We start from the raw sequence: 15996 nt of genomic DNA on the forward strand, positions 1-15996 counted from the left end.
AACGACAAGTGGTGGAGAGGATGTGGAGAAAAAGGAACACTTGTGCACTGCTGGTGGGAATGCAGACTGGTGCAGCCACTATGGAAGACAGTATGGAGTTTCCTCAAAAAACAAAAAATGGAACTCCCATTTGACCTTGTGATCCCACTTCTAGGAATATATCCCAAGAAACCAGAAACAGCAATCAGAAAGGATCTATGCACCCCTATGTTCATAGCAGCACAATTCACCATAGCTAAGATCTGGAAACAGCCTAAGTGCCCATCAGTAGATGAATGGAATAGAAAACTGTGGTACATCTACACGATGGAATACTATGCTGCTGTAAAAAAGAAGGAACTCTTACTGTTTGCAACAGCATGGATGGAACTGGAGAGCATTATGCTAAGTGAAATAAGCCAGTCAATGAAGGAAAAATACCACATGATCTCACACATTCATGGATAATAGAGACCATTACAAACTTTTGAACAATAATAGATACAGAGGCAAAGCTGCCTCAAACAGATTGTCAAACTTCAGCGGGAAGGCCGGGGAGGGTTGGGGGGCGGGAGGGAAGGGGGTAAGAGATCAACTGAAGGACTTGTATGCATGCATATAAGCATAACCAATGGACATAAGACACTGGGGGGGGGGGGGGGTAGGGGAGGCCAGGGAATTGTCAAGGGCGGGGGAAAAAGGACACATATGGAATACCCTTTGTAATACTTTAAGCAATAAAAAAATCAAAGTGTTCCTCTCAAAAAAAAAACAAAACATGCTAGCGAGAATGTGGAGAAAAGGGAACCCTAGTACACTACTGGTGGGAAGGCAGACTAGTACAGCCATTGTGGAAAACAGTGTGGAGTTTCCTCAAAAAACTAAAAATGGAACTGTCATTTGACCCAGTGATCCCACTTCTAGGAGTATATGATCATAAGACTCCCGAAACACCAATCAGAAAGAATATATGCACCGCTTTGTTCATAGCAGTGCTGTTTACAATAGATAAGATCTGGGAAAAGCCCAAGTGCCCATCAGTAGATGAGTGGATAAAAAAGAAGTGGTATATTCACACAATGGCATACTATCTATACTAATAAAAGGGTAATATGCTAATTAGACTGGACATCTTCTGGACATCGTTCTGGACAAAGCCTCAGCGGCTGCTGCTGCAAGGGCTGGGTGAGGCTCAGGCAGTTAAGGCGGCTGGCAGTGGCAGTAGCAGTGACATGATGGGGGTGTCTCCTTCCCATGATCTGCCCGGTCACCTCCCGCAGAAGGAGGCCAGAGGCAGCAGCAGTGAGGGGATGATGGGGCCGGTGCTTTCCCTGATCGGCCGGTCACCTCCCACAGAGGGAGGCCAGACTGCAACTTACACGGGGAGCAGGCCTAAGTCATCAGTAGGACATTCCCTGAGGGCTCCTGGAATGTGAGAGGGGACAGGCCAGACTGAGGGACACCCCTCCCCCAGTGCACGAATTTTTGTGCACCTGACCTCTAGTGTAGCTATAAAAAAGAAGAATCTCTTAGTTTTTGAGACAGCATGGAGGGACCTGGAGATGATTATACTAAGCAAAATAAGCCAGTCAGAGAAAGACAAGTAACAGATATTCTCACTTATGTGTGGATTCTAATAAACCAAATAAACTGACAAATAAGTCCAGAGACCTAGAAGCATAGAACAGACTGAGGAATCACAGAGGGAAGGAGTAGAGAGGGGGCAGGAAGAGATTAACCAAAGACCTTATATGCATATATGCATAACCCATGGGCACATACAATAGTGTAGTGAAGGCTTGAGGGGTAGGAAGGAGGCGGGTGGAAGAGGGTCATTGGGAGAAAAACAGGGGACATCTGTAATATTTTCAATAATAAACATAAATATAAAAATAAAAAAGAACAGTTATCTTTATCTTAGTGTTGGAGAAAAGTACAGAATAAAAAAGACATGATTAATACAGCATTCCTATTCTCTAGTGTTGTTTAGACTTCACATGAGATCACACAGCATTTATGTATCTGACTTATTTTACTCACCATAAGCTCTCAAGATGCAACCATGTTGTTGCAAATGGCACGCTTTTCTTCTTTTACACAGCCGAATAATGTTATATTGCATATGTACCATGTCATCTTTACCCATTCATCTATTAACAGAGATTGAGGTTGTTTCCATAGCTTGGCTAATGTGATTTCTTCTATATTTTGATGCTTTGATTGTGTGTGTGTATAATTTTTGTAAGTCTGAATTACTTTGTAATTTAAATTTTTGAAATAAAAAATTTAATTTAGAAATAAAATAATTTCATCCTGTTGTTCCAGCTGTACTGGTTTTTCCCTTTCATCTCCCAGATGTCTGCAAGGCCACAGACTATGCTGCTCAAAGTTGAGTCCATCAACCAGCAGTACCTCGGAGCTTGTAAGAAATGCAGATTCTCAGGGCTCTCCCTTCCCCGAACCTGCTAGATCAGAATTTCTCGGTGGGAACAGATCTATTTATTTTAATAAGCTTTCCTGTAGATTCTCAAACACGTTTAAGCCTGAGGACCCGCTGGCCTGAGAGAACTGCCTCACAACCTCAATCTCACTGTCCATTCTTCCTGATGATCAGGAGAAATTAAAAAGGTAAGAATTTTGAAGACTCAGATCAGTGTCTCCACTTGCTGCACATTAAGATCTCCTGCGAGTTTTTAAAAATCACCAATGTTTGGTCTCCACCTGCAGAGATGTGGATTTAATTGGTCTGGGGTACATGGAAATTTTTTTAAATTCCTCTGATAATTCTAATTTGCAACCATAGTTGATAACTGAGCAAGAGAACAAAGATTTGCTAAAAGAAAGTAAAAGAAATCGGTGGTCTTGATCACCCCCTCCTGGCAGGAGGCTAAACAACTCATCTCCCAGTGACTTCAGAGAGGTAAAAGGAGGTGCTGCTGGCTTCCCATGACTTCATGGCACACATCTGAAGTCTAGTTGATGATGCCCTTCCAATCAAAATGCCTGACTAAGTCCCTAATTCTGTTTCAAAGACCACACTATCTGTAATGTATGTAAGAGACCCGCGAAGAGCACTTACTCTGTGCCCTCCACTGACCTAAACACTTCACAAACAACCTGTCCCCCCTCATAGCTGCCCTTTGAAGTCTGCACTATTATTACTTCCATTCTGCTAATGGGAAAACTGAAGCACAGAGAGGCTAGTTATTTACATCAGCTATTAAGTGGAGGAGCTGGGGTTTAAACCATAGCAGCTGGCTCCAGATCTCCGATTTTAAACACATCGTTGTCTTGCTGCCTCCAAGTGTGATCTCTCTGCCGTGTTATCTGCAGTATCCCAGGATCTAGAACCTATTATGTGCCAGACACAATATCCTTGTTTTATCCAAGAGAAAATGAGGCTCAGGAAGTCCCATCCACTGTTTTGGATGGATTGTAGACCTCACAATTTCCCAGACCCACAGTCAGTTACTATAATATTTCCAAGATCTACATTCATATCCGGCTCTTGCCTCCATTCCCACTGTGACTTTGGACAAGTTACTTCACCTCTCTAAGCCTCTATTTTCCCATCAGAATACCCATTTCTAACTCATAAAGTTGCAGTGAGACTTCCTCATTCCAAGCTGTTATCTAACATCCTCAGACTTGCCATGATGATTATTTCAAGGGAAAATGTTTATTATTGTCTGTAACCAAATTCTCCAAAATACTTTTCCATGGGGTCAAAGGTTCATCCTGCATATGTGTTGAATAAGGTGGAGTGCTGGGGGGAGGGGCACCCCTTCTTCACACAGCTGGATCACATCGGTACCAAAGGCTGGATCACATCAGTACCAAGGGCTGGGCCATGAGAATGGTCTATTCAATTTCATCTGAACTAGATGTGGCTGTCTAATATGCTGATGCTTAAAACTCCATTACAACCTCTTAATCATTAGGATGGCTATAGTTAAAAAATATATATATAAAATAACAAGTGTTGATGAGGATGTGGAGAAAGGGTAAGCCTCCACATTGCTAGTGGGACTGTAAAATGGTATTGCTATTGTGGAAAATAGTGTGATGGCCCCTCAAAAAATTAAAAATAGAATTACTGTATGATCCAGAAATCTCACTTCTGGGTATATACCTAAGAGAATTAAAAGCAGGGTCCTAAAGAGATAATTGTATACCCATGTTCACAGCAGCATTGTTCACAATAGCCACTAAGTGGAAGTAACCCAGTATCCATCAACAGATAAATGGATTAACACAACGTGGTCCATCCATACATTGGAATATTAATCAGTCTTTAAAAGGAAGGATATTCTAACACCTGATACAACATGGATGAACCTTGAGAATGGACCTTGAAGACATTATGCAAAGTGAAATAAGTCATGCAAAGACAAATACTGTATTATCTCACTTATATATGAAATCTAAAAAAGCTTAAATAATAGAAACAGAGTAGAATGGTGGTTACTGGGGACTGGGGGTGGGGGAAGTAGGGAGATGTTTGTCAAAAGTACAAACTTCCAGGTAGTTATTAGATGAATAACTTCTGAGAATCTAATGTGCAGCACAGTGATTATAGTTAACTAGAGGTACGGTGCACGGATTCGTGCATTGGTGGGGTCCTTCGGCCTGACCTGTGCCCTCTCACAATCTGGAACCCCTCAGGGGATGTAAGACTGCCGGTTTTGGCCTGGTCCCTGCAGGCCAGGCCGAATCTAAATTTAAGGTGATTATTATCTTGGAATGATAATGTGTGTCAAATCAACACATTATGTATGTATATAAATCATATCTCAACAAAGCCTGGATGGGAATGTACCTGGACCTTCAATAAATAGCTGAGTAAAGAACGTTTCCAAAAATGGGCATTAAATCACACATAAAAAAGAATTCATTAATCTATATATATAAAAGCCTAAGTGACCAAATGACCGAATGACCGAATGATCGGTCGACTGGTCACTATGATGCACACTGACCACCAGGGGGCAGATGCTCAATGCAGGAGCTGCCCCCTGAAGGTCAGTGCACTCCCACAGCAGGAGCGCTGCTCAGCTGACCGACAGGCACCAGACGCCAGGATCATGGCTGGCGAGCCTCTCCCACCTCCACAGCAGCACTACTGAGTAGCGGTGGCAGGCGCAGTGGGGCCGGGATGAGCGGGAGCAGCATGGACTGTGGGGATCAGGCCGAAACCGGCAGTCCAACATCCCCCGAAGAGGCCAGGATTGTGAAAGGGCTCGAACCAGGCTGAGGGACCCCACCGGTGCACAAATCTGTGCACCAGGCCTCTAGTTAATTTAATAAAAACTCAACCTTACTCTCTGGCCAGGATAGTAAAACCCTACACAACTAGTCAAACTTTCTCACTTCGCCCGCCTGTGTGACTCAGTTGGTTGAGCGTTGTCCCATGCACCAAGAGGTCATTGGTTTGGTTCCTGGTCAGGGCATATGCCCCAGTTGAGGGCTCAATCCCCTACAGGACATGCAGGAGGCAGCAGATTAATGTTTCTCTCTCAGTGATATTTCTATCTCTCTCCCTCTCCCATCCTCTCCCTCTCTAAAATCAATCTATCAACAATCAATAAACTTTCTTACTTTGATATCCCCATGACACATTCAGGACTAGAGGATAAATCATAAAGGCTTCCAGGAGAAGGAAGTATTCCACTGAGATCTGAAGAGGCAAATTGCTACTCTGCATGAATGGGTCAGTGAGACTGTTCCAGGCAACTGGCAGAGCAGAAGAGTCAAAGAACCTAGTGAGGGGGTGTCTGACTCTCCTGGCCCCCACCCAGGCTGGCTTCTGTATCCTCCTGGAAACCAGAAAGCCACTCTAACTGACCACCACCCAATTCATATTCCAATGAGGCCTGTGACCAGCTCTCAATCCCACACTATGAATAACTTCAAGACAAGGCAGCAAGAGGATTCCTGAATCTTACTGGTCTGAAGTGGGGAACCAGGTCAGAGATCCTTGCTCTAGAGCCTTCTTTTCTCCTGCTTCTTCAAATTTGGCACTTCGGGGGTGAATACAGTACGGACGAGTACCCTGGGAGCTTTCTGAGGTAGGGAGAGGCATCACCCCACCCCGACCACTGCCTTGTAAAGTCTTCTGAAGGGGACAGCAGGCAGGTTGATGCTACACATCAACCACCTCTCCTCTCTGCCTGTGCATGTCCCTGACCCAGACTCAACTATTCCTCCCCATACCTACACACCCCAAAGGAAAGGGGTCAGGTTGCCCAGCAGCTCACCCAGCCATCTGCAGCCATAGATGCAAATCGCATCCCCTCAGAGCCCCAGTGCTCCCCAAGGGCCCCATGGCCCAGCCTGACCTCCAGCTCAAGCCTGGTGAATAAGGCTTTATAGCAGGACACCTTCAGCATGGTGGGTGACAGGTTGCCACCAATGACCAGCACAGTGGTCACTGACAGGGGCACAGGCACCTGTATGGTGGGCTTCATGGGGAAGGCCTGGCCCACCTATGCCATGGCCACCATTAGGCTGCCAGCCTAAGAAGCCAGCCACCACAGGGCAGCCAGTGCTGGAGAAGTTCATAGGCAAGGCCGCCCATGATCTCCTGGAGCTGACTCTGGTGCAGGCGATAAGGAAAGACATTGTGGTGAACTGGAATGAGGCCAAGCTCATCTGGTGCCGCCTGCTGGATCACAACCTCCACGTGGCTACCCTTAACCACCTGCTGCTGTTCTCTCACTGCCCTTCAGCACCAACTGAGAGAGGTGGCCTTTGAGTTGCTGCGCTCACTCACCATACACATGGCTGTCCAGTTGCTGCTGCCCGTCTGCGCACACAGGCAGGTCAGCAGGCTGGTAGTCAACATGGGCCACAGGCTCACCTGCACAGTGCCTGTCTTCCAGGGCTACCACCTGCCAAATGCCACCAAGAGTTTGGACCTCAAAGGCATCCACCTGAACACCTTCCAAGCTGAGATGCTGCTGGGCTCCGGCTTGCCTGGGGCAGCAGGACCTGGACATTGTAGAGAACATCAAGCGCCACTATTGCTATATAGCCCCTGACTTCCAAAAGAGCAGGCCTGGACCCAGCTGGAATGCCGGCAGATCCCGAAGCTCCCCGGGTAACAGTCGGTCACTTTGGGCAAGGAGCTGTTACAGTGCCCAGAGCTGCTGTTCAGCCTCCCAGAGATCCCAAGGTTGTTGCCCGTAGGCGTTTCCACCATGGCCAAACATAGCCTTCTCAAGGTGCCTTCCTCCCCCAGGTGCAGGTGATGTGGCCCAGAACAGGCTGCTCTGAGGAGGCTCCTCGCTCTTCATGGCGTTCCAGGGCCACTTCTGGGCCAAGCTGCTGTGCAGTCTGCCCTCAGAGGAGCACATGGTGGTGATGGCCTAGCACACCTAGAACTTCAGTGTGGATCGGGGCTCCATACTGGCCTCATTGCCCAACTTCCAATTCTGCTGGGTCCTTTGGGAGCAATACAAGGAGCAGGGACAGCAAATGTTACAGATGAGGGGTGAAGATTGTAGACAGTAAAACTTCTGCTACCCAGTTGGCTCTGTCCTGACTTCTCCAAGAGCATGGTCTAGTCTACTCCTGGACCCACACAGACAAAGACCCCCTAACCCTGTCAAACCCATCTCCCATGATCTGCCCCCCACCCCCTTAGGCAGTCTCAGCTTGGGATTTCACCCCCAAGACATGCCCAGATTTGGCCCCCCTAATCTTACTCCCGTGATCTGTTGCTTTTGATATAGTTCCCCAAGATTCCCCTGGGCTCTAAGGCCCCTAATTCACCCCCTTGCTATGTTCCTCAAGGACCCCCAACCCATCCCCATAATCTGTTGCTCTCCAAGGAACCTGCACAGGGTTCCCTAACAGCACTCCCAGAATCTTTCCACAAGTGTTCCAGCCCCTAGTTCCACTCTCATAATTTGATCCCTATTTCTAATTCCCCAAACATACCCCCTAGATCCACTTGCTAAAGCATCCTTAGTGCTGAGCACCCCAAATCCACCCTCTGGTTGTTTTTTCCTATTTGATTGCCCAAATTTCTCTGACACATTGGTGTTCTGAGCACCTCAAGTCCCCCACAAATGCCACACTCCCCCACATCCATCACAAAGCTCCATGTTCTGTTCCGCAAGGGTCTCCCCTACAATGGTTTACTAAAAGAGTTTCCAGTGTCCACAACCCATCCCCCAACTCCACCCTCCCCACAAAATTTGTTCTTCCAGCATGATTTGTTCCCCCAGATTCCTTTTCATCCATGTACTCCCACAACCCATCCCCAATCCATAGCCCCAAGGACCACCATGTCTGAGACCCCAAACTCCCAGGATGACCCTCACTGCTCTCAGCCCACATCCTTGCCCTGCATCTGCCCTGGATATACTCCTGTGTGGCCCCTTCACAGTGTACCTCCTGTCCCATGCCTCAGCCCCTCCTGAAGGCTCCGGCCCCCAGAACCATTCTGTGGTGACCCCACTAATGTCCTAGGTCATTTGCTATGTCTGACCCACAGAAATAGTCTCCCAAGGTTGCCCCATGATGAACCCCCAGGACACCCCAAACCCACCTCAGAACCAGCCCCCAGGCTCTATCCCATTAGTTGAGTCACCAATGGGCAATGATGTTCCCCAAGGCTGCCCAGCCCACCGTGACCTGAGGTAGATACCTCAAGTGGGGGGCTCTCCCTAGAAACTGGCTCCCTCCTCCCCCAGCCCCCACACAGTCCCCAGGGGCCAATTGTCCTGGGCTGTGTTTCCCCATCTCCCTCCTTTCTGCTAGTAGTTCATGAGAAGTTTACTGCAGCTCCCCAGGCCTTGCTCAGCCTGTTTCTGCAACCCCACCCCAGGGGCTTTCTCTGAGATCTGCCCTGAGTATGAGGCCTCTCCTGCCCCATCCAGTCCCTGCAGAAGCCTGGAGTGGGAGTCCAACCTCTCATGACGGGAGACTGGGCATTCTCCCCACAGGTTGCCCTTGGTCTTTCTTAGCTCACCTGGGCCCCTACTGGAGGCAGGACCCTCTGCTTTCACACCACCATCCAGCCCAGCCCAGTGCACACCAGGACCCAGGGTCAGCAGCCTGGACACATCCTCCCAGTTTATCAACAAAATAAGCACAAACTGCCAGAGCTTACTCATGTTCACACTGGGTCCTCTCCTCCCCCAGGACAAGGAATCATTCCTTCCTTCCTTCAACCAGTCAATAATTACTGAGTATATCTCTCCCTCGTTCTCTCACTCACCTGGCAACACTTCTCTTACGTAGGAATTTTCTGGAGTAGAAACATATATTTATGAAGCATTGAGCCCATGCCATCTGACCCCCTCATATACCATCAGACAATGGGGGTGGGTCGATGGCCCTGGCCAAGATCTTCCTTGTTGGACCCCGCCTGCCTCACCTCCCCACAAGGCAAGCAGCTTTAATCTGTAGAATCAGCAAGAACCCCCATATTAGATGATAGTGAGGGAAAACTTCTTATTCTTCCCACTAGGAGGCAGCAAGTCCAACCGCAAGGAGCTGACAGTAGAATTCAATTTAGAACCACAATGACTGCAGCAAACCAGTCATCCCAGATTGCAGTTGAGATCCGCCACACACACACACACACACACACACACACACACACACACACACACGAGGGATGTGTGACAAGCTGAGTCTCCAATGCCACAGGGAGTGAGGGCTGTTGGATTGACTCTATTTTAGACCAGACCAAGGTTCTTCCCTGGGACATAAATTTCTATGTAACCCTGCAGACAGATGCCCCCCCTCCAATTGCGTACTCACAAGAATGGTGAGCTCACTACCTCAAGTCTGTTAGAAATAGTACCTCCTCACAGAAGTCTTAAGATAAACTTCTGCACTCCCCACTTAGGTCGCTGGCAGGCACCCTGGAGTCTGCTTTTTCCATGTCTACCAGGAGCTCCATTCTGACCTCACTGTGTGCCTTCCGGTCCTGCTGGGCCTGTGGGAGCAGTAGGAGGAGCAGGGGCCCCGTAGTGTATATCACAAGAGAATGGTTTAAGCCTTACTAAGGAGATGTGTGTGTGCCACGGTGACAGGGGGTGGACTTTGAATGGTTAATTTTGTGTCAACTTGGCTAGGTGCCCAGATGTTTAGTCAAACTAGATGTTTAGTCAGTCTAGATGTTGTTGTGAAGGTACTTTTTAGATAAAATAGAACAAAGGTTGACTTCTGCCAGCAGACCACCTTTGGACTCAAACTGCATTTCTTCCTGGGGCTCCAGCTGGCCAGATTTTCAACTTGTTTGCCTCCACGATCAGGTAGCCAATTTCTTAAAATAAATCTCTCTTTCTGTACATATGCATCTTATTGCTTTTATGTCTCTGATGAATCCTTCCTATCTCAGGACCTTTGCACCTCTATTCCCTCTACTTAGAATGCTCCTTCCCATCTCTCATCTTATCAAAGCTTGTACCCCTTCTCAATATGACACAACGCTCAGATGCCATAAAAGGAATGATTAAAACAACTGATTCCATGTAAACATAAAAAAAACCCTGCAAGGTAAAAATCACCCTGAACAAAGTCAAGACAAATAATAATTTAAAAAATAAAGTAAATAGTATTTCTAAAATACAAACAACAGAGTAAACTATAACTCATAACATAAAGTGATAGTGTTCATAATACAGAGGGGGCAAAGTAGGTTTACAGTTGTTTTTGTCAAAAATAATACAATGATTAATAAATACTAATTCAAGAATAAACTGTGGCCCTAACTGGTTTGGTTCAGTGGATAGAGCATTGGCCTGTGGACTGAAGGGTCCCAGGTTCGATTCCTGTCAAGGGCATGTACCTTGGTTGTGGGCACATCCCCAGTAGAGGGTGTGCAGGAGGCAGCTGATCAATGTTTCTAACTCTCTATCCCTCTCCCTTCCTTTCTGTAAAAAATCAATAAAATATATTTTTAAAAAAAGAATAAACTGTGTTTCATGTACTCACAACTGTAAACCTACTTTTGCCCAGCCCTGTATATACAGAGCCCTTGGAAACAATAAATGTGAAAAATATTACAACAGTCCATGGAAAAGTTAGCAAATCTTAAGCTCATAAAGAAAAATGATTCTTAGACACAGGAGAAGATTCTCAACCTAATAAGGGGAATTAACATTTAAACTATACTACAATATTGTTTTTTACCCCATCAGATTGGCAAAGATCAAAAGGTTTCATTAATACCCCATGATGGTGAGGTTGTGGGGGAACTGACACACTCTTATTTGACAACAAAGGAGGAAATTGATGTGTCCTCTATGCAGGACAAGTTGCAATATATACTTTAATGACAAATGCACATGCCTTCTGACCCAGCTACCACACTTCCAGGAACTTCTCCTTCAGATATAATCACTCACATGAGAAATGACGTAGGTGCAGTTATCCAGTGTCCACTGCAGCACACACAACAATGCTAGGTGCTTCCGAAGCTACGTGAAGATCGATCCATGCGAACTGGTTACGTAAATTTCATTCAAACATAAGGAATACTGTAAAAATGAACCAACAAGCAGTTTTCACTAACATGGAGTAATCCCTAAGATATATTTACGTGGAAAAAGAGAATCCAGATGATATGTTATCATTTTTTAGAAAAACAGGAATAAATGGATGTATAGATTTTAGGTAGATCTCATAAGAAATCTGAGCAGTGACTGGTTCTAGAACAGTTTTTCAAGTTTTATTTCATTATTAAGCCCTAAGGAGCAATCACTTTTAGACATTTTTCCTAATCATTCTCAATAAAATTGTAATACCACAGGTCTATGGTAAGTCTGTTTATATATTCTGTATATATCTTTGCTTTATACATAAAACCAGATTTCCGTCTACCCCCAGAAGCAATTTTCGCCCACTCGGGGGTGATATCATCTCCACTGATGCTTTATCAGAGAGCCAAGGGGCTTGGGCATTGAGATGGGAAGAAGACTGCTCACTCCCTGCTCTTCGAACTATTAAAATTTTGAATTGTGTGAATATATTTTTGTTTGTTTGTTTGAATCCTCACCTGAAGATGTTTTTCCATTGATTTTTAGAGAGAGTGGAAGTGGGGAGGGAGAGACACAGAGAGAGAGAAGGAGAGAGAGAGAAAGAAACATCTACAAGAGAAAGACACATTGATTGGTTGCCTCCTGCACTCAACTAAATCTGCAACCCAGGTACGTGCCCTTGACAGTGGATCAAACCTGAGACCCTTTGGTGTGCAAGCCAATGCTTTAACCAGTGAGACACACTGGCCAGGGCTGAGAATATATTTTTGAATATGGATGTTTACTTTAAGTTTCTCAGGTGTCCACCCAGGCAGTCTGTTTTCTTTCCTCTTTCTCTAACTGTGCCCAGCTGATTTCTGCTTGATTCCTTGACAATGGATGGTGTCACACACCTTGGCCATGAGTTTCAGGAGGACAGTGGCCACATGTGTAGCATTCTCTCTTCAGTCAGCACACAGCCATGCCCAATAAACGTTTGTTGAATGGCTGAATAAATGAGCCACAACTTTAGTTAAGCTAAGAGGAATCCTTCGACACAAGGGCCCTTCCTCCCTGTCTTCCTCCTGGCATTGGCGACAGATAGGCCTGGGTTCAAGTCATGCTCCTCACATGCTTTGTGACCTTGAACAAGTGACCTGACTTCTCTGAGCCTCACTCAACGCACCCAGTGCTTGCTTCAGGGGGGCTTTGTAAGATTAAGTAAGATCACATAGGCACTCCAGAAAATATGGAAGGACACATTTCAAACTGCCCTTGTCTTTGGGGCAGAAAAAACTTTCACAGTATAGTAATGTAGTGTCTGAATGTTTCACAATGTAAATGCCTCCATAGAAATAATTTTTTAAAACTGTTTTGAGTAATAAAATGGATTTAACATGCTCAGTACACAGTGAGTGCCAAATGTATGGTGGTGAGGAGGTTGTTTCCACTAGAGCGTACAACTCCTCCAGCCAGGTAGCTGGACACCGAGAGCCTAGTGACCTTCCCCTAAGGGTTCAAGCAGAGGGGACCCACCAAGTCACCATCCAGACTTCACCCTGGGCCCAGATGATGTGTTCGGTGGGGGACCCAGGAGAGGAAATAATTGGAGGAGGCAGGTCGTTCCACCCAGGCAAATTGCAGGTCTGGTGGAGATTATGGTGGGGTGAGTGATACAGGGCCAAAACGTGCAGTCACAGATTGTCTTCATTTTACAGTTTGACAGCTTGTTCACCATGGAATTCTTTTTGCATTAATTTTGGTTTTTAAAATATTACATTGATGCCAGGAGCTGGGAGAGAGAGGAATGGGGAGTGACTGCCAAAGGGTACAGGGTTTCTTTCTAGGGTGATGAAATGTTTCTGGAATTAGATAGAGGAGACAGTTGTCCTAACTGCCACTGAATTATACACTTTCAAAGGGGGAATTGAATGGTATGAACACAATCTGGATCAAAATCATCACATTGAGATATTCTTTAGTTTGTATGCCCTAGAGATGTAATGTACAGTACTAGGTGTACTGGTTAATAATGCGGATTTTTTTCAATAGATGGAGTTACACATATGTTGATATATATGCTATTTGATATGTATACTATTTTGTTGTATTGACAGCAAGCTTCAAAACTTCATATGTCAAATTTGCTGAAGGTGTTAACATCATAGATATTTTTACACTTAAAAATGTCGAATTTTGTGCCAAAAAAAAAAAAGCATTTGTGGGAAATTTTAATTCATTACTTTATTTTGAAGAAAAGTGCTGCTGAAAGTTATCATATACTTCGGGACGCTTATGGTGAACATGCTTCATCTCAAGATACTTGTGAATGCTGGTTTAAATGCTTTGAAAGTGATGATTTCAATGTGAAAGACAAAGAACATCCAGGTCAACCGAAAAAGTTTGAAGACCAACAATTACAAGCATTCTTGGGTGAAGATGCATGTCAAACGCAAAAACAACTTGCAGAAAGATTAAATGTTGCTTAGCAAACAATTTCTGATCATTTACAAACAATGGGAAAGATTTTAAAGGAAGGAAAATAGGTGCCACATCAACTGAACGAAAGACAAATGGAAAAACGAAAAGTCATCAGTAAAATGTTGCTTCAATAGCACGAAAGAAAGTCTGCTTTGCATCGAATTGTGACTGGCGATGAAAAATGGATTTATTTTAAGAATCCCAAATGCACAAAATCATGGGTTGATCCAGGTCAACCATCAACATCGACTGCAAGGCCAAATAGCTTAGGAAAGAAGACAATGCTCTGCGTTTGGTGGGATCAGGAAGGTGTGGTGTATTACGACCTTCTAAAATGAGGTGAAACCATTAATACTGATCACTACCAACAACAAATAACCAATTTAAACCATGCTTTGATTGTGAAATGACCAGAATGGGCCAGAAGACACAGCAAAGTAATTTTGCTTCATGAGGACACACCATCACGCACTTCAAAACCAGTTAAAGACACATTAAAAGATCTTGCCTGGGAAGTATTAACCTACCGGCTGTATTCACCAGATCTTGCTCCTTCAGATTACCACTTGTTCTGATCGATGGCACACGCACTTTCTGAGCAGCACTTCAAAACGTACAAAGAAGTGAAAATTGGGTCTCTCAATGGTTTGCCTCAAAACAAGAAAAGTTCTACTGGGACAGTATCCACAAATTACCTGAAAAATGGAGGAAATGTGTAGCTAGCGATGGACATTACTTTGAATAAAGCACTTTTGATGTTTCTCTTGAAATTATCATGTTTTCTTTGATTACGAAATCCACATTATTAACCGGTACACATAAGTGAATGTAGACAACAGCGCTGTATTATAATCATCAAACTCGCTAAGAGAATAGAACTGAATTATTCCAACCCAGTAAAAAGAAATAATTATAGAATGTGATAAAGATGCTAATTATTGCTAATAGGGCAATCATATTACAATATATAAATGCATCAAATTAACATGTACATATTAGATTTACACAAGTTTATATATTAAATATATTTCAATTAAAAAAGAAGAAAAGTAATGTAATTTACTTTATTTGCTGAGATTTGGGGCACCCCTTTAGATTTTGCTCAGGGAAATGCCTCACTTGCTTGGCCCTAATCCCAGCTCCATGGACAAAGACCCAGGGAGGCACTGAGCCTGTTTGCATGAGCCTGGCTGGCCCAAGAAGGAGAGGCCTAAAAACCAGGCTCCGGGGGACCATGGCTGAGGGGCTTGTCAGGAGGCAAAGCTGCAGGGCCTGCTTTCCATGGAAACTGAGGAATCCATTCACACTTAGGAGAAACACAGTGTGTGGCTGTTCCAGACCAATACTCCAGAGCAAATGGCAGAATCCAGATTTAGCATCCGACATCATCTTACTTCAATTGTGATAAAAGTCAGGAAATCTACTTTAATTGTTCTCAATCTGGATGTACATTGAAGTCACCTGGAGAATTTTAAAACGTATTTATACTGTATCCAGTCCCAAAAATATTTATCTGCTGATATGGGGCACAGCCTGGTATACAGGAATTTTACAACTCCCCAAGGGTAGAGGACAGCCAAGGGTGAAAAACTAGTCCTCTAGCTGTTTTGGAGGCTGTGGTCCTGAACCTTGTTCGCATGAATCACAGCTGGGATGTTGTTAACACTATGGTGCCTGGGCACTTTCTCACCAAGTGTTTCACAATGGCCATGGGAGAGGCCAGGAATTTACTTTCTAAGAGCTCTAAGTTTTTTTACTGTAAGTTAAGATGAAGGATATTTTTCTCATCCAGGGTTTCTCAGACTTTGTGGGACAATAGAAGTACAAGGTAAAATTGCAAAGTACTGGTTCCCATACAGGCTCAGTTATATCTCTATATTAGAGGTAAGAGGTAGGAAAGGCATCAGTACTTTGAAATTTACCTCAGTGATTTAAATATGCAGCTAATTGTGTCAGCCACAACACTAAGTTATGGGGAAAAGTAAATTCATGACAATTCATAAAGAAAGCGTTTATTAAGTTACTCTCTTGGTCAACCTGTTATGAAGACCTCCTTGAG

General features: G+C 44.7%; 1 pseudogene; it reads left to right on the forward strand.

Annotated features, from left to right (window-relative positions):
• Nucleotides 1-6366: 6366 nt before the first annotated feature.
• Nucleotides 6367-7491, forward strand: LOC139006231 (actin-like protein 9; annotated as a pseudogene).
• The last annotated feature ends 8505 nt before the right edge of the window (nucleotides 7492-15996 follow it).

The sequence above is a fragment of the Myotis yumanensis genome, unplaced genomic scaffold, assembly GCF_028538775.1.
Source record: "Myotis yumanensis isolate MYYU_CA2020_CCGP unplaced genomic scaffold, mMyoYum1.0.hap1 SCAF_3, whole genome shotgun sequence".
In the NCBI taxonomy this organism is placed as follows: domain Eukaryota; kingdom Metazoa; phylum Chordata; class Mammalia; order Chiroptera; family Vespertilionidae; genus Myotis; species Myotis yumanensis.